The sequence below is a fragment of the Oncorhynchus mykiss genome, chromosome 2 (genome assembly GCF_057628025.1).
Source record: "Oncorhynchus mykiss isolate SJ-2025 chromosome 2, ASM5762802v1, whole genome shotgun sequence".
Lineage (NCBI taxonomy): Eukaryota > Metazoa > Chordata > Actinopteri > Salmoniformes > Salmonidae > Oncorhynchus > Oncorhynchus mykiss.
In genome coordinates, this window is record NC_143023.1 from 79,422,515 (window position 1) to 79,444,605 (window position 22,091).

Genomic DNA, 22,091 nt, shown 5'->3' on the forward strand with positions numbered 1-22,091 from the left:
AATGTTGAGTCAAATATAACCTATTTTTAAAACATCTCATAAAGTTGGTTTTGTAGCATGAACTGGGAATTTGATATTTTTGACTGAACTTATGATTCGTCTGTTCTTTTCATATCTGCAAAGTAGTTAAAATACTGTTAGTTCCACTTTAAGTGAATGTAATATTGGGTACATTTTCAAAATGGGCATTCTGCTGTGTCACCAACCCAGATGTTGTCCATTTTAATCTGCAATATAGAGGAGTGTGTGTACTGCTTCTGCTCGGCTTGGCCCAACTGCTGCCAGGCCATGGCTTGGCCCGAGTGGGTTACACCTCACAGAATGGCTGCATCCTTGATCTCAGTGGAGCGAACACTGCCGCAAATTACACTCAGCAAAGAGGTCTGCCCCGTCAAGCTTGGTTTACCTACATCTGCCACCCTCTCCTCAGTGGTACTGTAGCCTACAGTAGTTAATGTCACATATGCAATTGAATCGGCTAGTATCTGTAGCAGAACAAAGTTATATGAAAAGACAAAGGTAAATGTTTTTCTACTGCAGGACTGGCTATCCCTCACTATACTCTCTTTGATATTGGATTATTCACATGCTTCTGTTATGTAAAATGGCTAGTCTGTTTGTGGCAAGTGGGTATACGTTTGGTTATTTGAGGTTGTATAGAATAAGCACAAATTAGCACAAACCCTCAAACTGTTTGCTGTTGTTTGCTTCTCGTTGAATGTGACCCTGTTTTTTTTTGACAGTTGTTGTCAACAGCTTCAACATCCAATTCACAAAGGTAATGTTGACACTAACTTGATGGGCACTGCAGAGAAGCATTTCAATCTGAAGATGTCAACAGTGGGAACTAAACTAAATTGACATTGTGTTCAGCAGTCTTCATAATAGTGCTTTGCTTCTGTTTGTCTCTGGAGCGGTGCCATAAACTCATTGTCCCTGTTATGATGGTGTAATACCATAGCGGTGTGTGAGACATATGCTTCCATCAAAGTCTCATTAACCTTGTATCTGATGATGTCCCTCATGGAGAGATTACTCTCTGAGATATCGTTCAAACAACACAGTGGCCATTTACAGCCCAATGATGATTAACAGGCAGGACAAACACTTCTCTTCCTAGACACAGCCTGAATTTCATATAGTTGTTGCATTGTTTTCTGCAGCTATTGACTGGTACCACCTCTCTGCCTCTCTCTCTTTCTCCCACTCTCACTACTCACAGATGGCCTATGAAGAGGTCCATTAACACTCGCAGGAAAGAGATGCTGAAATGGGTTTTAAATGCTACAAGATGGAGAGCAATCTTTTTCCACATGCAAGGACAAAGTTAACGTGGTAGGTCACGCTTATTCATCTAGCAGGCTTTAATGCCCTCTCATCTCCTCTCCCCTGCACAGCAAATAGCTGATGTGTTTTTGTGAGGCTTGAATTGATGAAATGGAGCAATTCGCTCCACAGCATTTAAAATGTAAATTGATACGGGGGGAAGTTTCTTTGGCGGTTGTTCAGGCTTCCATGTGAGACTGTATCGCCGTTCCCTTGAATATTGGTGAAGTCCCGGCATGTGATTCGTATTTTTTTTTTACATTCCATTCAAGCTCTGAGTTAACACACAGTGATCAATATTTAATGCTTTTGGGGTGAATAGTTATAATTGTACAGTGAGAGCGTTACTATCTGCATTAAGGCCCAGATTCCACTCCTGGTGTGCGAGTGAAGCAGAGCAAACATTGCTCCCATTTATTACTATGAAGACAGAGCATGATGGAGAACATTTACCCTTGCATGGAGTCAATGAAATGCATTAAGCCTGTGCATTACTTTGAAAAGGGCAAGCTGATATTACCCTATGGATGGCAGGAGAGCATAAAGGAAGGCAATGTGTAATGGCGCAGTGAAAAGTGCCATGGTGGGGCTCAGAATTCAATCTGGTGCTGATAACTTTTTTTCTCCATAACTCTAACGTTTTTTTACTTTAGTGTGCATGTGTGTATGAGAGAGAAACAGAGAGAGAGAGAAAGAGAGAGAGAGCAGCCACCCCACTGCTCTTCACAATACTATGTTCAAACCTGTGTATTATACATTTTAGGTACATGCATCATCACTGTAGGCTTTGATTTGGTTTGAGAGATGAATACATTGATCCATCTACAGAAGCCTAGACTGTCTGTTCATCTGAAAATAGGTCAGTTGGTCACAATCTGACAACCACGTTCGCAATTAATCAATGATGAGGAAAGCTGGAAATTATTGTCTATAGATTTGAAACAACTTTTGTTCTACCAACATAAATGCAAATATATGTCATGTTAAGCATATTTATATCTCCTAGCACTCCACTTTCTTCTGTGTATCAAGTTTACTTTCAGTGCAGTAAATCAGGTATTTTTTTTCTCCAATGGCCAAAATAATAAATAAAAAAATTCACTGCGCTGACGTAGTCATGCCGAAATGTTTATAATGGAATGGATTTGACACAAGGAGCACATTGGGAGATGGGCTGACTTTACAATCTCACACTGTGTGAACCTCTCTACAGTGGCCAAGGTCTGGTGCAGAACTTTATATTACCCCAATTTTTGTATTTTATGATTCGGAGATGAACATGAACTTGGGGAAGGAATGACACATTGTGTATCGACAGACATGCAATGAAAACAGAGCCTCATATAAAATAAAAATGACAATATAGACAACCAAGGAGTACTATGGACCTTAAACATCTTCATCAATGTATCAGGACATAGTGCCTGGCCTAGTGTCATTGTTACCATCGAAGTGGCTATGCAAAGACGGGAGGGATTTCTTTGTTCTTGTTTAACATCCACTCCAGCAGGGGTATTCAATGCCTTTTGACAAAGCATCCTCAAGTTGTGAACTTTAAGTAGTCCTAAGTTCTTACAGGAATCTGTAAAAGGTGTTAGTCTAGCTTTGTAGTCTGCTTTTGTATACACAGTAGGCTGTGGAGTCACTTTTGTGTCTCAGCCAATCACATATGAGCCAAACTCTAAAGTGATGATGACCCAGCACACTGGCTCAGCCTGTCAAGTAGAAAAAAATAAACAAGTTTGGAAATGAATTCATAATGAAATAAATAAATAAGTAAACTTAAAGAGAGAGGGTGAGGATTCATTGTCCATTCATCAATCTGATTGGTGTAAGCACACCTTGTCTATTCGTTTTTTTGTGTCCTCTAATCTCAATAGCAAACTCAGTTTTATCTGACTCATTGTTCATGCCTGTTAATTCAGATAGTCTTTCCTATTTATTTACAGGAATTCGGTCCTTAGGTTTCCACTCACTCCATCCATTCATCCCTTCATCCCTCCATCCCACCAGATTCATAATGATGGCTGAACCAGTGAAATCAAGGTGATTGAACTGATTCAAAGCAAGCCCTTGAGTATATAAAACAGTTACTCAGTTCTTCACATTAACTCACATTTTCAATCATTTTAAATCATTTAAACCCTGAGTTTGACTGACTGCTGAATTCTCAGAAATGTACTCAGATTAAGCAGGAGAGAGAGAGTGGGGACATTGAGAGAGAAAGAGAGAGGCAGGCACAAAAACAGATAGCATAACATGGATTACTCCAACAGATAAAACCCACAGCAGCATTAAGCTGAGAGTGCACCTCCACCTCCACAGCAAGGGTATCTTTAGGATGTGCTTTTCTACTCAGGGGGATTTGTAATAAAACAGCTCTCATTACCACACGGCCAGCGCCTTGCCTTGTCTTGCTCTTCTGTTGTTCCACTGCTGTGTCTACTACACAAATTAGCCCCTAATCATATTAGGAGATACTGTAGGTACACCATTGGGTTAAATGTGAAGAAAATTCCTTAACATATTAGTGATTCCAAGGCTACACTTATTACCAAATTTGGTGCAGGAGAGGATTGGGTATCGTAAAGAGATATACTAATTACCCTACATTCATTTCAGTGATGTCATCCTCCAGTGCTAGGGTCCTGAATATGTATTTGAGCTCTGTGAAACAGGGTAAGAATAAAGGGAGATACCTAGTTAGCTGTCCAACTGAATGTATTCTACTGAAATGTGTCTCCCACATTTAACCCAACTCCTCTGAATCCGAGAGGTGCAGGACGGCTGCCACGTCTTCAGGGTTAACTGCCTTACTCACGGGAAGAATGACAGATTTTTACCTTGTCAGCGCAGGGATTCGATCTAGCAACTATCCTCTTACTGTTCCAATGCGTTAACCACTAGCCTACCTGCCGCCCCAATATATGTTGGCCATGTATGTTGAAAGCAACACTTCTAAGAAGCTATAAATATTCAAGCTGAATGCAAGTATTGAAATCTGAAACTTAAAAAAACTACATCGATGGGGCAGTGTGTGTGTGTGTGTGTGTGTGTGTGTGTGTGTGTGTGTGTGTGTGTGTGTGTGTGTGTGTGTGTGTGTGTGTGTGTGTGTGTGTGTGTGTGTGTGTGTGTGTGTGTGTGTGTGTGTAAGGGCATGTATATACAATGCAGTCCCCAGTCTCTGCAATCCCAACCTTTTCCCTGGCAGCTTACAGCCAACTCAGGTACTATATATTAACTGCAGTGGAGAAGAGGGTTTGGCAACCCGTGTCCCCCGCCTTTTAAATCCCATCTCCGTCAATGAAATCAGGTGTCAACGTTTGCGGAGGATGCAGCAAAAACAAGCCATACTCGATCACGGCCATACCTGTCACAGCTAGTGAGAAGAGTGATAAAATAATCCAATAAAGAAGAGAGAGAGGCTGAACCAGAGTCCTGTACAGCCCAATGGTGCCCGCCTTGACAGAAGGCCACTGAGGCTTTGCAATGGCAGCCATGCATGATGTTACAGTCAGGCAGGCATGCCCAACATTAAGGGGTGTTTTAGAGTACAGCAGTAGCCTATAACTGTGTGTACAGAGGTAATACTGGGCCGAACCAAGGAGAATAGATAGACAATGCAACGTTAATAGGAATACACAGAGGGGTGGTGAAGTCAATGAAACAGGCATCCAGCTGAAGAAAATGGGTTGCATGAGTTGTGTCAAAGTCAAGAGTCATTGCATGAACATATGTCTTAATGATTCCAGTTGCAGAACGTGTTGATCCAGTGCAGTCTTATGCTTGTCTCTGTCTCAAACTGCCCTTTTGTTCTTGTTGGACTGATGCCATGTTTTTTGTGCTCTAGGTTGTGTTTGCAGCAGATAAATGGGCCTCCTCCATCACTTCTCCTTTTGGCTAGCTTGTTAGAAGCTATGGGGATGAGTGTATAGCAAGCAGAGAGGCTTGAGTCATACAACTTTGATGGCTTTGTTATAAAGTCACAATCCATCATCACAAATGTTGTAAATGTACTTCTTGTGATTTTTTTTAATCAAATGTTCTGCCTAACAATTGCCTTGTGTTTGTATTGAGGAGTGTGCCTAAAAGCTGTGTATAAAATCTGGTGAAAACATTTTCATCCATACCACAGAAAACTGTCCAGTCATCTTCTTTAGATCCAAACTTCCTCTGCTTTTTTCAGAATGGTGTACTGTCTGATATTGTTTCTGGAAAAAATAACACCTCCAGAGGCCCAGCTTCACACAGAGTGACCAGCCATGATAAATAGTCACCTTCTGACATTTTCCCCTTTGAATGAGTCGTCTTCTGTCCCTCCACGCGGACATGGAAGGCTAGTCACAGGTGACAGAGCCCATGACTTATGTCATCTGTTGCCTAAAAGTGTGGGAGTGCTGGACAGGAATTGATATTTAGACAGTAATACCTACTCAAGTCGTCATAGATAATGTAATATTGCCACAGCGTTGAAGGAGGGAGCATTGCCTGTGTTCCCGAAAACCATTTCTCTGGACTGAGCGACTGGCAGTAGATGACAGGGATGAAGCAGGAGTTATTGAAAATTGATTGGAGGTTTGATTAATATTGAATGGAATCTATCTCAGAGCATGTCTTACTTACTTCTCACCCCTTCCCTTCATCACAGGCCTCTGTCGAGGATGCACCATCTCTGTAAAACTGTAAAACATGTCCCCTGCTCTGCCCAGATTAAACCATCCGTCTGACTGTGGAACCTCACTGATAATGGAGGAGGATCTCTCCTATGTGACACCTCAGTGCCTTCCCCTCTCTTCCCCTCTCTCGCTCGCTCTCTCTGCCTCTTTCCCTTTCCCTCTTTGTTTCCTATTTTCTCTAGCTTTGATGCAACACGTATATATACTGTTCAGCCATGTGTTAAATAAATGATATTACAATCTTGATTATAGTCTGCTAATTGGCAATACTTATACTCAAACAGAATAATGCATTCTTCCAAAATTATTTTCTATCATCAGTAATTTTCTTTTCTTTTTTACTTTTAACAACTCTAATTTGCTAATAGCATGATGGTTTTGAGGCTTGCAGTCACTTTGGTGACCTGTATCAAAAGGTTGTGTTTTTCTGTCTACTTCTGTGTCTCACCTCATAGTCCACACAGCCCATCTGTCCACACAGCCCATCTGTCCACACAGCCAATCTGAGAGCACCTATGCCAACTGCACACTATATAATAACAAATTATTGCAGCATATTATCATTATTAATTTGTGTGCTGTCTGCGAGAGAGAAATCCCTCCCTTGCTCTTTCTCATCTACCCTCCGTCTATCACTTTAGAGCTAATGCCTGTTCACAAATTACATTGGAGAGGAGCCATTAATTGTGGGTTGAGATCAATTGTTGAATTGTTATTTTAGCCGCTGGCCTGATTGCAGTGCTGAGGGTGAGGGGGTGGTGGGAGAGGGGGTTTAGAATGGAGGAGGCAAGGGGAGGGTGACACTGTAGGCCATAACGAGTTGTCTTCCCCATTAATCAATGCCTTCCACACAATTTACCATCTGTGAATTGGGACTGACCCGTCTCGAGCCACATTATCCTGAGTTCCACCTCCCTGCTCAGGAAAAGTCACTGTTTCTACTGAAGTGATTCCATCTCACTGGAAGATGGCCCACTGCTGACTTGCCTTGCCTTACTTGATCTCTATCTCTGATTTTTTCTGATATCTCTTTTTTTCTCTCCCTCTCTCTCTCTCTCTCCTCACTTACAACACTTTTTCTCTAAACCTCAAGAAACTGAATCAATGCTATGTTATTGCTTAACCTGGCACCATGAAGAGGATGTGAAATGGATGGAATATACTGTATGCAACTATATTTGATTCTTGAACAAGTAATTTGGTTACATTAATATGTTTTCCTTGTGATATGGATAACATCGACTCATGTTAGCAACATAGAGGAGTAGCCTACAACTAGAGAGTATAGTCTCACTAGACAGACAGGTTGCCTTCCATAATGTACCAATGTTTCAACGTACACGTCAGTAGAAGTTCAGGCATCAGTTGTGACAGAGAGGAAGAGTTGGAGATGGGACGCGCATCACCGGCGATGTCACTGCTTTATCCGCTTGTTGCCCTAGCTAAACAAGCACAATTCCCACTCACATTTCCAGCCCCGCCTACCCAAACTCGTGATTTGTTGGGAACATTTATTTGTCCCTTTTTAACATTTCCAAGAGAATCTGACATCCACCCCAGATCTTGTGCTTCTGCTCCTAGGTCTGGGTTTCCAAGACTAGCTAGAGAGCATCTCTCTAGTCCAGCTAAATAAGTCTGCAGGACTCAACCCAGTGTCCTGAGTATCCCGTGGTTAATATAGGCACTTTGATATTGGTGTCACACAGCCAGACAAATCATCCTTTAATTGCTCTTCTCAGGAGAGCCCAGTGAATTGCAAGGCCTCACCAGCCTCTCATCCTGTAGCAACTAGCGGTGGGAGGCAGCCCTGCCAACAAGGAGAGGAGAGAGGGCTTAACATACCCCAAAAGGTGCCTCCCTCTCTCTACATCAGAGGAGGATCCATAGGAGGACGGGCTCATTGTAATGGCTGGAATGGAATATATGGAACTCAGTCAAATGTGGTTTCCACAGGCTCTGATGAATGGACCGTTCCTCACATGTTCCTCTGATTGTTATTGGTTTGAATGAGAAGCTGCACCACAGTGGTCACGCTGTTTTATGATGATTGAATTTCATTAGGTGTCTAATTGAAACACGCTGTCTCTGCGCTCGAAGGCTAGCTAATTAAAAAGAGGCACCCCAAACAATCTGCTCTACCACTGGTTTGGGAATTTGAGGAATTAATTAAATACACGTTTGCAAACAGAAAGGTGGCTAGACTTAGACGGAATATAATTATTACTGTTATGTTTGGGTTTCACACTTGTTCGGAAATGTGTTCAGTGCCCCCAGGTTTAGGATTAATTACATTTTGAAAATGTGCTCACAACAAAATTACTCCAATGCCATTCTGAGAAACTAGAGGCCAGATCTTTTGTCGTGGTGATTCTGTTCTGAGTGTGGGTTCAACTTGGAAATCTAATCGTGGGATCATTCTGAATGGCTTGTTTTGTCTTTGATGTCATCTTGCATTTTATTCTTTGCTCTCAGTTTAAAAAAAAACACTGGCACAGTCACAGTCACACACAATGTGTGAAATAAGTGTAATCCATCCTTTTCTATCTTTGACTGACACTATCTGACCATTTCAGTGTCACGTCTTTTCACTGGAGAATGCAGAGGAGAGAAGAAAGTGGAGACAATGCCTGTTCTCTATTACAGTCCCTCCACAGGCCCCTCTCTGACCACAGTCACCCCTTTTTCGCCAGTGTCAAAACACCTCATTCAATCTTATTGCTAACCTCCTGGAACAAATCAATGAGCTTCATTACATTGAGACCCCTGAGGATTACTTGTTGTTGCTTGGTGGCCAGGATAACAAAACTACAGACTACAGCTCCTCCATCACTGTAGACTGGATAAAACAATGAATGTGGCAAGGGCCCTCTCAGGGAGCACTAATGGGCCAAACTGCACTGTGGGAGACCATGAAAAGCACCCATAGATTGATTTCAACGCTCTTCTATTGATTTATATTCCACTGTGTTGTTGCTAGCTGTATTTGCCACTTGCTCACTTCGCTATTCTTCCTTGTACTCTATATGATGACGGCTGTCTGATGATGCAACAAGGCTGTAAAAACCTTTCATTCTTAACATTATGTCAAATATCAAATCAAATGTTATTGGTCACATACACATGGTTATCAGATGTTATTGCGAGTGTAGCGAAATGCTTGTAGCGAAATGCTTCCAGTCAGATATCAAAATATATTTTCATTAAGCAATGGTATAAATGTATACTCTACTCAGGCATCTCAATTGACAATATTTCCAGTTTCTCTGCGTGGCTTAATAATTTGAAAAGAAAATGTCAAATGTAAGACATCTAGTATTATTTCTACTTATCCAATGTAATAATCGGAAAAGAGAGGTAACAAAATTGAGCATATGTAGCTGGAATGTCCATGGTCCTTCATTTTTTTATTATAAATATTGATATATATTTCCCAGATGACATGTGGTGTCCCAGGATTTCCCCCCTTCTCCCAGACTGTGACTGATGTGTACATTGAGTGAAATAGTACACCACTGAAAGTCTACAGGAATATATTGATTAGGAATGGGGGACATTTGTTATGTCAAAACGCAGTCATGTCATGATGTTCAGTCCAAATGATCATGTATACCCAGGACTTCCAGGACCCAGTCTTCTTCGCAGAAATGTATACAATTCTCCTACAGCTATATCTGTTACTCAGGAACATCCAGGGAGCTTCAATTCCAGTGCCGTCTTCTTTGTCGACGTGGCACAGCTCAGAGTTACAACCGCAAAGCGCTCAACTGTGAATATTACATCTTTCAACTGTCAAAGTCCCGTGAGTGTTCAAGTTAGTTAAAACCAACACATATGGCACTTGCTGGAGTGGATTTCATGTGGGAGAGAGTGAGTAAGCTTGAAAGAGACAGTGCAGACATTGTGAAGTGCAGGTCTCGGCATGACAGCAATACAAACTGCCCCTCATGGTGGTTCACTGCCAGTTTAACTGCGTGAGAGCAGAGCGAAGGGACTGAGGTGGGCATCACTGTGAAGGGTGGGTGTGTGATTGTTTGCTTCTTCTGTTTCTTCTTAGTGTTGCCATAAAGTGTTGGAGCGGTTTCACAGAATTGTAACTCAAATCAAAACTCCACTCAGACAGAGAAAGATAGAAAGGCGTAATTGATGTTGTCTGGAAAACACTTCTTGTGTTGGAATGGCGTCAATGGCCCTTGCCTCAGCCACATTTAATTAAGAACAGGAACCAGTGGCCATGATAGGGAGCTCACAAAATACAGTGTGTGTGTGTCTGTGTGTGTATCACGTGGCACATCTGATCTCTGCCTCAGGAAAGGTTGTTTTGAAGGAATGTCTTTCTCTTTATAAAGTGTAGTGACATTCTCAGTCCTATCCATTCCCCATCACAATCACTGGGCTTTAGGAGTGACATTCAATGCAGCTACATCATCCCTAAAATATATTTATCACAACAAATAACTTTACAGTTGCTTGGGTTTAATGTAAATCGACTACATTGTCACGCTTGAAGTGCCGTGAGATTGGTAGATGGGTCGTTGGTAGGCTTTTTTCAAACAAGATTCTCCGTGGGTGAAAGCTATAAAAACAACAACTCTGAAACCCAACAAAATCACCTAGAAAATTCCAAAAACAAAGCTGCCCTCGGAGTTCAGTGAACACACATCACATAAGAAAGCCATTTGTAAACCTATCAGCTCTACAGCCAACTCCCCCCTGACCTTCATTTGTGGTTTGGGCGTGGTACAGTGTTACTGTAGATACGAGAGAGAGAGAGAGAGAGAGAGAGAGAGAGAGAGAGAGAGAGAGAGAGAGAGAGAGAGAGACCCGGAAGTAGCTATAGGCGGACGGGCTCATTATAATGCCTGGAATGGAATAAATGGAACAATAAATGTGGTTTCCATATGTTTGATACCTTTCCATTGATTCCATTCCAGCCATTACAATGAACATGTTCTCCAAAAGCTCCTCCCACCAGCCTCAGTATTGGAGTACTATAGTGTTTTTAGAGGTGTAAAGCCACAGGTAGGACATAGCCTGTAACTCATTCGGGGGGCCGGAGGTCAGAATCAATTTATTCCATAGTTTCTGGGTGACTGTGGAAGGTATAGGCACTATCTCAAAGCATACAGCTCCATGAAGGGCTAATGCTTTACCTGAACCCACTGGAGTAGTGAAGGCTACAGTGAAGGCTACAGCCTCAGAGAGTGAAAAGATAAATAAATAAGGACCATCCAAAAGTAAATTCAGTGACATGGCATCTGTGATTCAACCTTCCCATGGGCCAAAACTAGATCTACTTCCTTAGTCCCCTGAGAAATGTCTGTTTAGAAAACAACTCAAACAATTAAATCAGTAATGGTTCAAGTGTATTGTGTCATGACCTCTGTTATTTGGGGATGGTGCTGGGGAGGGACTGTTGTGGTTGTGTTTACAATACCTCCACGGCGGTGATGCTCAGAGCACGTCACTCTTCATGTCCCTTTGAGAGGTTGTCACCGCTGAGTTTATTTAGACAGAGGAGTGGGACACCATTACCCCTGCGCCCTATCTACCACCCGCCTCTTTTTATTAGCCACATAATGGCAGAGATCCATTGTCAGACCTAATCAGAGTCAAATGAATAAAAGTAGTGGAGTGAGACATTTTTTCCACCCGCATCGGCCAGACCAGACCCCCGTCGAGCTTTTCCCACTCTCTCCCACTCTACTGTATATCTCCCTCCTCACCTTCTGTCTCTGTCTTTCTCTTGTTTTGCATACAACCTTCACACAACATTCTTGGAATGGTGCAGGTTACCCAGCTAGCACATAACGTTCTGTGAAGCATCTGTTTCTTAGGTGGGAATTGTCAGTACTTCCGCATAAAATTTTCTCATTGTTCTGTATCAAGTAATATTCTCAGAATGTTCAGAGAACGTTAAGAAACAATGTTCTTCTTTGGGAATTTTAGTACTTCAGTATAACATTTTCTGCATGTTTTCTCATGGTGCTATTTATGGTAATGTTCTCAGAATGTTCAGAAGACATTAAGAAACAACATTATTCTGGGGGAATTCCAGTACTTCAACATAACGTTCTAAGAATGTTATTTAAAAACATTCCGTTCTCAGCATCAACAAACTCTCTTTATCCTCTAAGTGTGTTCAGGTGTGTTGGCCGAGCAATCTAATTAGTCACACTTGATCTTAATGAGTGCTTGTTTCCTTTGAAATGGGGTCTGTTTGAATAGACTAAAACGAACAGCTTTGAATGAGTAAAAAAATAACATAGCAGGTTAGATCATCCTTGTAGTGCAGTGGACTAATTCCATAGATAAAGATCAGGTCATAGGTTTGAATCTCACTGACGACGTGCCACCATAAACAATAAATATGTGTTTGCGTGAAGCATGTTATTATTGAAACATGTTCTCAGAATGTTATTTAAATACATTAAAATAACTTATTTCTGTTCTCAAAAGTTTAATAAAACCTCACAGAAAAACTTTCAGGCAACAATAGTAAAACGTTCTCAGAACGGCTCTGGAACCTAAAAATAAACATTCCCAGAACAGGCAAAATGTTCACTTCCATTCTCAGAACATACATTTTTTTTATTTTAAATAATGCAGTTTCACCGGTCAGGAAATGTATGGCTTCGTTCCCAGAACCAATGTGAAACCAAAAGCATGCTATCCCACAACTTCCAAGGAGCCAAATGTGCTAGCTTTGCCGTCCCCCCCCCCTCTCTCTGGGGTGGCCTGTTTGATATGCTGGCTGCGTGGTGGTTCAGAAGATGGATTAGAGCACGGATTAGAGCTCCGCTACTGCCTCTTCAGTGCTATTGATGCACACACACTGAAACACACTGGATATGGATGGAGTAGCATCTCTCTGTTCTCACTGCTGTAGAACATCAAGCATCTGCAGGTCCCCTTTGGCAAACAAGCCAGTTCTCATAAAGATCAATGGTTCATTTGCACCTGTGATAGCTTCCAGCAGAGAAGCCAGTGTTTTTAGAATGGATAGCCTGTACAGTTTTCCCTTTGGCACTGCTGATAGCATGGTTTTTCTCTGCAGCCGTGTGTTTATACCCCATTGTGCCTTGATCCCACAGACCTTTCCCATTTAGGGGAAAATTGCAGATCCCTCATGTGGGGAAACAGAATTACTGTGCCTCCCCAGCCCTTTCATTGGATCAATAAGGTGATCTTCCAAGGCAGACATTAGGGGCATTGTAAAAAGGTTACAAATAGGAGCGTTTAGTCCATCACACTCTGCTTAGGTACTAGGATAATATTGATCCTTTCAGGTTCATCAACCTGTTTTCTCGCAAAAGTGATGCTTGAAAAGTAATTATTCTCAAAAGGAGGAAAGATAAAGCGTATTTTGTGTGTGTATGTGCGTGTCAGTGGGGAGGCAATGACAGCAAGACGATAAACACAACCATCCTCATCATGGATTTTTTTCTGGTAGCCAGAAGCTACTGTATTTTCAATCATATGTCTATAGGGAAAAGTTACTGCGGCATCACGATATCATAGTGATCCATTCAACTGCAGAGATGGTGCCACAATGGCACTTGGTCATGTGCTTCACAACAATTGCATACCTTACCATAATATTTCAAGCTAGCTATATGTATTTGATGATGCAAGGCACAATAATGTGTTAATCTAAGGCTCACCTTTAGTGTGTTCGGGTAAATCATTGCCTGATAGTGTAACTTTAATACCACCATGAAATTGCGACACACTTGGATGAGCAAAAATTTGCATTAACACCCCAAACAAAATGTTCATTATACTTCCCTGTAAATGTACATACACTATAGTTGAGAATTGACTTTGTACACGGCTGTCAGTTTTAATACCGGAATGTTTTCCCCTCTGTTTACGTTATTGTGTTTTCTGATGGACTTGTTTCATTTTAAAACCATGCTCATCTTGTGTGAGTTGATTTGATCATTATCACCCTGGCACTCCGTCTCGTAGAAGAGGGCCCTCAATAACAGGGGGAGGTTAGTCCTCCCTCCCATCCATTTGTTTAGGTGACAGCTAGCACATCAGATTTAGTCTGTTCCCCCAGAGCGCTACATAGGAAGTAAAATATGTGATGTTTCACACTGACTAACCCTTAATCTAAAATATATTAAAGAAATCATTTTCTATTGTCTTTCTCTCATTTTAAATGTTGCCCCTGAGTGACAGCTATGACTGAACAGATTTCTTTAGCCTCAACGGATAAACATGGAAATGTGTAGCATGGAAACACACACACACAGGCACATATAGGAACATTTGTGTGTGCACAAACTGGTTAAATCAACATTGAAGATGGTGCTGGCTAAGGTTAAAACTGGTGAGCGTAGAGAGTATAGCGATATTGTTATTCACGTCGGCACCAAAGATGTTAGGATGATAGCTTCAGCGAAAAATCAGCTACAAAGATGTCGTCATCGAGTAATTGTCTCTGGCCCCCTCCCAGTTAGGGGGAGTGATAAGCTCTACAGCAGTCTCACAACTCAATCGCTGATTGAAAACTGTTTTCTGCCCCAAAATATATAATTTGTAGATAATTGGCCCTCTTCCTGGGACTCACCCACAAACAGGACCAAGGATGGCCTGCTGAGGGGTGACGGACTCCATCCTAGCTGGAGGGCTTCTCTCAACTTATCTATGATCATAGACAGGGATCTAACTCCTCTAGCTCCACAATGAGATAGGGTGCAAGCCAGGCAGCAGGCTGTTAGCCAGCCTGCCAGCTTAGTGGAGTCTGCCACTAGCACAGTCAGTGTAGTCAGCTCAGCTATCCCCATTGAGAATGTGTCTGAGCCTCGATCTACGTTGAGCAAAACAAAACATGGCGGTGTTCACTTTAGCAATCTCACTGGAATAAAGACCTCCTCTATTCCTGTCATTATTGAAAGAAATTGTGATATTTCACAACTCAAAATAGAGTTACTTAATGTTAGATCCCTCACTTCCAAGGCAGTCATAGTCAATAAACTAATCACTGATCATAATGATCTTGGTGTGATTTGCCTGTCTGAAACATGGCTCAAGCCTGATGAATTTAATGTGTTAAATGAGGCCTCTGCTCCTGGTTACACTAGTGACCATATATCCTGTGCCTCCTGCAAAAGAGGTTTTGCTAACATTTATGACAGAAAATTTTAATTGACAAAAAAAATACTGTTTTTGTCTTTTGAGCTTCTAGTCATGAAATCTATGCAGGATACTCATTCACTTTTTATAGCTACTGCTTACAGGCCCCCTGGGCCGTATACAGCATTCCTCATGGAGTTCTGTAAATTCCTATCTGACCTTGTAGTCATGGCAGATAATATTCACATTTTAGGTGACTTTAATATTCACATGGAAAATGTTGTAGACCTACCACAAACGGCTTTTAGAGCCATCATCGACTGAATGGGCTTAGTCCAACATGCCTCCGGTCCTACTCATTACCATAGTCATACCCTGGATCAAGTTTAGTCCCATGGAATAAATATTGTAGATCTAAATGTTTTCCCTCAAAATCCTGGACTATTGGACTACCATTTCATTAAGTTTTCAATCTCAACAAAGAATCTGCTCAGACCCCAACCAAGGATTATCAAAAACCATGCTATGAATTCTCGAACAACCCAAAGATTCCTAGATGCCCTTCCAGACTCCCTCCACCGACCCAAGGACGTCAGAGTACAAAAACTGGTTAACCTCTTAATTGAGGATCTTAATTTAACCTTGCTTAATACCCTAGATGCAGTCGCACCCCTAAAAACAAAAAACATTTGTCACAAGAAATGTTCTCCCTGGTATACAGAAAATACCCGAGCCCTGAAGTAAGCTTACAGAAAATTGGAACGGAAATGGCGCTCCACCAAACTGGAAGTCTTCCGACTAGCTTGGAAAGACAGTTCCGTGTGATGCTGCTCGATCATCCTATTTTTCCAACCTAATTGAGGAGAATAAGAACAATCCAAATTAAATGTTTGACACTGTCGCGAAGCTAAGTAAAAAGCAGAATTCAAAAAGAAAGGATAACTTTCACTTTTTTTGATGAAAAGATCATGGAAAGATCATGAAAGAAATGTACGGACTCCACTTTGAATCTGGGTATTTCTCCAAAGCTCAGGTGTCCTGGATCGGCACAGAACTGCCAAGACCTAGGATCAATGGACACGCCCAAGTTCTTTAATCCTATATCTCTTGATACATTCATGAAAATAGTAGCCTCTAAACCACCACACTGCATACTGGACCCTATTCCAACTAAACTACTGAAAAAGCTACTTCCTGTGCTTGGACCTTCTATGTTGAACATAATAAATGTCTCCCTATACAATGTCTACCAAATTCACTAAAAGAGGCAGTTATAATGCCTCTCTTGAAAAAGCCAAACCTTGACCTGGAAAATGTAAACAGCTATTGGCCTATATCGAATCTCCCATCCCTTTCCAAATGTTTTCAAACAAGCTGTTGCGCAGGAGCTCACTGCATTCCTGAAGAAAAAGAATAGATACGAAATGCTTCAGTCTGGTTTTAGACCCCAACGTAGCGCTGAGACTGCACTCGTGAAGGTTGTAAATGACCTTTTAATGGCGCCAGACCAAGGCTTTGCATCTGTCCTCATTCTCCTAGATCTTAGTGCTGCTTTTGACACCATTGATCACCACATTCTTTTGGAGAGATTAGGAACCCTAAATGGTCTACACGGACAAGTTCTTGCCTGGTTTCGATCTTATCTGTCAGAAAGATATCAGTTCGTCTCTATAGATGGGTTGTCCTCTGACAAATCAATTGTAAGTTCAGGCGTTCCTCAAGGTTCTGTTTCGGGACCACTATCATTTTCATTATATATTCTACCTCTTGGTTGATGTCATCCGGAAACACAATGTCAAATTTCACTGCTATGCTGAAGATACACAGCTGTACATTTTGATGAAACATGGTGAAGCACCAAAATTGCCTACCCTCGAATCCTGTGTTTCAGACATAAGGAAGTGGATGGTGGCAAATGTTTTACTTTAAACTCTGAGGTCCCAAGAAACAAAGAGATCTGCTGTTGGACCTGACAATTCATCTTGATGGTTGTACAGTCGTCTCAAATAAAACTGTGAAAGACCTTGGAGTTACTCTGGACCCTGATCTCTCTTTTGACAAACATATCAAGAATATTTCAAGGACCGCTTTTTTTCCATCTTCGTAAAATTGCAAAAATCTGAAACTTTTTGTCCAAAAATGATGCAGAACTGCTAATCTATGCTTTTGTCACTTCTAGATTACACTACTGCAATGCTCTACTCTCTGGCGACCAGGATAAAGCACTAAATAAACTTCAGTTAGTGCTAAACATGGCTGCTAGAATCCTGCCTAGAACCAAATAATTTTATCATATTACTCAGTGCTCAGTGCTAGCCTCTCTGAATTGGCTTCCTGTTAAGGCTCGGGATGATTTTAAGGTTTTACAGCTAACCAACAAAGCATTACATGGGCTTGCTCCTACCTATCTTTCTGATTTGGTCCTGCCATACATACTGTACATACACGTATGCTACAGTCACAAGACGCAGGCCTCCTTTTTGTCCCTAGAATGGAGGTAGGGGTTTTTCCTATAGAGCTCCATTTTTATAGAATGGTCTGCCCATCCATGTGAGAGACGCAGACTCGTTCTCAACCTTTAAGTCTTTACTGAAGACTCATCTCTTCAGTAGGTCCTATGATTGAATGACGTCTGGCCCATGGGTGTTAAGGTGAATGGCAAGGCACTGGAGTGACGAACTGCCCTTGATGTCTATGCCTGGCCGGCTCCCCTCTCTCAACTGGGATTCTCTGCCTCTGATGCTATTACGGGGGCTGAGTCACTGGCTTACTAGTGCTCTTCCATGCCGTCCCTAGGAGGGGTGCGTCACTTGAGTGGGTTGATTCACAGACGTGATCTTCCAGTCTGGTTTTGCGCCTCCTCAGGCTCGTGTAGTGGTTGAGTTCTTGTGGGCTATACTCAGCCTTGTCTCAGGGTAGTAAGTTGGTGTTCTGTTGATATCTGTTAGACAGGCCTACAGTGCCCCCTGACCCACCCCGGTTTTAGTCTCCAGTATCTATGCTGCAATAGTCTATGTGCCGGGGGGCTAGGGTCAGTCTGTTATATCTGCTATATCTGATGTAATTATCCTGTCTTATCTGGTGTTCTGTGTGAATTTATTAAGTATGCTCCCTCTAATTTTCTCTCTCTTTCACTTTCTCCCTTCCCTCCCGGAGGACCTGAGGCCTAGGATCATGCCTCAGGAATACCTGGCCTGATGACTCCTGGCTGTCCCCAGTCCACCTGGTCATGCTGCTGCTCCAGTTTCAACTGTTCTGCCTGCGGCTAGGGAACCCTGATCTGTTCACCGGGTCAGGGTGCTACCTTGTCCCGGACATGCCGTTTATCGACTCTCTCTCTCTACCACACCTGCTGTCTCGACCTCTGAATGCTCTGCTATGGGAAGACAGCTGACATTTACTCCTGTGGTACCCTCTACAACCACTGTGATTATTATTTGACCCTGCTGGTCATCTATGAACGTTTGAACTCTTGAAGAACAATCTTAAGGTTAAATGGCCATTTAATCTTGTAATCTCCACCTGGCACAGCCAGAAGAGGACTGGCCACCCCTCAGACCTGGTTCCTTTATAGATTTCTTCCTAGGTTCCTGCCTTTCTAGGGAGGTTTTTCTAGCCACCGTGCTTCTACATCAGCAATGCTTGCTGTTTGTGGTTTTAGGCTGGGTTTGTGACATCTGCTTATGTAAAAAGGGCTTTATAAATACATTTCATTGATATCATCAATGATCTATTTAGGCAAACAGCAATTGGGAATTCATCAACAGCTATTGTTTAAATTCAATTCAGGATTAAACTAAATATAGATCATTCATATAGGCCTAGTGTTTCAAACTTTGGTTATTTCAAATGGAATCTACAAGGTATTTAAAGATATAGTCTCCATTTCAACCAAAGTTAAAGAATATGATGAAGTCCCATCAAACTGTATTTAAAGTGCATTTAAAGTTTGATTTAATTTAGTCCGATTAATTAACTTAGATTTTGGTTGAAATGAAGACTTGAATTAAACATATCTATCACACTTTCATTTATAGACAAATTGGAATTAATGCCAGACTCAGTTGCACAGAAGGAACAATCCAAGGATACATCTCCTTCAAATGTATATATTTTCGGTGTGAGGACGTTGGTGAAATGTAAAAATGCAGAGTCAGGCGCAGGACACAGTTCTGAGTAATCATCCAAAATGTACTCCAAAATAAGAACAGAGTATATAATTAATGGAATGGAAACCAGGTTTGTATGATCAAGACAAAAAAAATTTAAAATTAAACATAGATCGGTGGTGTCTAGAAAGCCGGTGGCATTGACCGCCGAACACCGCCTGAAGAAGGAGAGGGACCAACTTCGGCCGAAGTCGTGACATTCGGTTTCGTTGACAAACAAACACAATTCAATATAACTTTTGTAACACAGTAAATGCGACATTCAGCAGTTAAAACAGATAGCAGGTAGCCTAGCGTTAACAGTGTTTGCTAAATGACTAAAATGTCATTTACATTTTTTTTAAATCAAATGTAACAGCATTATTTATTAAAACAACCATCACTCCTGTGTTCCAATGGCACGTTGTGTTAGCTAATCCAAGCTTATCATTTTAAAAGGCTAATTGATCATTAGAAACCCCTTTTGCAATTATGTTAGCACAGCTGAAAACTGTGTTCTGCTTTATTAAAGAAGCAATAAAACTGTTCATCTTTAGACTAGTTGAGTATCTGGAACATCTACATTTGTGGGTTCGATTATAGGCTCAAAATGTCTGGAAAAAAATCTCATGAAACTCGTCAGTCTATTCTTGTTCTGAGAAATGAAGGCAATCACATGTGAGAAATTACCAAGAAACTGAAGTTCTTGTACAACGCTGTGTGCTACTCCCTTCACAGAACAGTGCAAACAGGCCCTAACCAGAATAGAAAGAGGAGTGAGAGGCCCCGGTGCACAATTGAGTTATAAAGTAGCCTTTGCTTACCTTTCAGAATGATATCATGATAATTTACATCAATCCGTTGGCCATTTGTTTTGCAAACACCATCTCATGTGCTACAGAAACACTGCTAACCAAACAACAGTGCTAGGTCCCTGTGCACTTGAATGAAAGGGTAACTATATTTAAAAATCACAATTGATTATATTTTTACCAGACCTCAAAAGTGGTCTCCTGCTGTAGATAAGCATTGTTATGGATTTAGAACATTCAATTTGGTTGTTTTTCATTTTAAAATGTGTGACTTTGAGAGCATTTTGTACCTGTGAATGTTTTACTCATTTGACAGCCTCATCTACCTGTTTCAATAGTACAGTTGGACTTCTGTTCACCTACTTGCACAGTACAGCTTGGGTTGGCCTGACTGTGAAAGACTAATATGTGACCCGATTCAGGAAACTAGGTGTATGTCACAAGTCTCAACTTCGCAGGAAAGCCGTTTGAACATAAAAAAAACATTTTTAATCAAAATGTATTTTTGGGCAGAAATGCCTTCTCAAACTTTTATGTGCTTTAATAACAAACTTGTATGCCATCTGTAAATAGGAATACAATTGTTAAATTACGAGCCTTGTTGGTTAAGCCACAGGAAAAGCTGGCAACCTTCCCACTAGCCATGATTGGCTGAGATAATGATTGGGCTGGACATGCCGAGAAAGGAGTTCAGATTGGTCTGCCATATTCAAGGCTTCTGTCTATTTGAGCTGGTCAGTCTGTGTTGGTAATCCTGTCGAACGCGTCTTTAAAAAAAATGTATTGTGTAGTGGAGCTGCATAAGTGTTGCTCTCCACTTTCTGGAGGATCAGGTTTTTGAAATCAGTGGAATTAGAGTATGATAGCTAAAGAGATGGAGAAAACACCTGTCTCCAGATTACTACTTCTTCAAACTAAGGGCAACCATGGTATGACATTCCTGACAGGGAGACACATCCATCGTGCCTGATCATCATGCATCATGATGTATAGGTAAGATAGTCTAGTGTTAGCTAGCTACATTTTCAGATATTACACATTTCTAATTTTGAAAGAAAATGGTTTCATTTCAAGCTAAAGTGTACTGTTAGCTAGCTAGCTAATGTTACCTGGCTGGCTCCCTAGCTGATGTTATTATTTGTTTCCCAGAGCCGTTTGCTTTTCTAGATAGAGCCTAATGTTAGCTAGCTAACATTGGACCTGGTTGGTTAGCTCCCAGCACTGTGGCATTGTTGGCACGTTGTTCATTGTTGTTTAACTAGCTAACGTTAGCTGGCTGACTTGTCAGCTAAAGTTACTTGACGTGTGTGATCTTACATGTTATTCACCTAGCTAGGTTCAGTGTTTATTATTTGTTTCCCAGAGCTGTTTGCTTTTCTAGTTAGAGCCTAATGTTAGGCATTGATGGCACTTTGTTCATTGTTGTTAAACTAGCTAACGTTAGGGGGCTGGCTCGTTAGCTAATGTTACGTGACATGTGTACAACACCCGTTGAATATGGCCGGTGTCAGTAAACGTCTGCAAAAAAGCATAATGAAATTGTTGCCAGCAGAGCTGGTTTGGCTATTTTCATGTTGTCCAGATGTAAACAAATCATCGACCAGAGCATCAAGTGTGTGTTCCGAGAGTGCTCTGAGATGGGTGGGGCTAAAGCTTAAGAAGGTGTGAACGATGCTGAATGTGTGTAGACAAAGAAGAGCTCTTCACTAGATACCAAAACATTCAAAGGCGATTTTCTCAAAAGTGGGTTTACAAGTTGATTGATCAACTTTCAAAGCAGAATTACTTTCCCATTGTTCCTCAAATGCAGTGTATGATATACCATTTTGTAGCTCTGAGTCTCTACCTTTGTCCAATGTAAAACACACCATTTTACATTTTGCTACATAACACTGAATCCAGGTGGTGAGTCACATATGGGATGTTTCATTTTAGGACATTCAGAGTGTATGTCACTGTTCTTCATATCATTTTTCACACAGGGAGCCTTTCCTTTGCCGGGGGGGCCTTTGGGACGGTATATCCACTTATCCAGGCACCGCTACACC

At 41.5% G+C, this 22,091-nt stretch overlaps 3 long non-coding RNA genes across 3 annotated transcripts in view; 2 read left to right on the forward strand and 1 right to left on the reverse strand.

Moving 5' to 3' along the window:
• Positions 1-22,091, reverse strand: part of LOC149985241 (uncharacterized) — a 1,026,866-nt gene that overhangs the window by 880,375 nt on the left and 124,400 nt on the right. The window lies entirely within an intron of this gene.
• Positions 1-22,091, forward strand: part of LOC149985243 (uncharacterized) — a 414,418-nt gene that overhangs the window by 136,958 nt on the left and 255,369 nt on the right. The gene's annotated exons all lie outside the window — the stretch shown is intronic.
• On the forward strand, positions 1,221-18,899 carry LOC149985244 (uncharacterized). The gene is made up of 2 exons (XR_016488532.1): positions 1,221-1,335; positions 18,240-18,899. It is a non-coding gene; the product is annotated as an uncharacterized LOC149985244 (long non-coding RNA).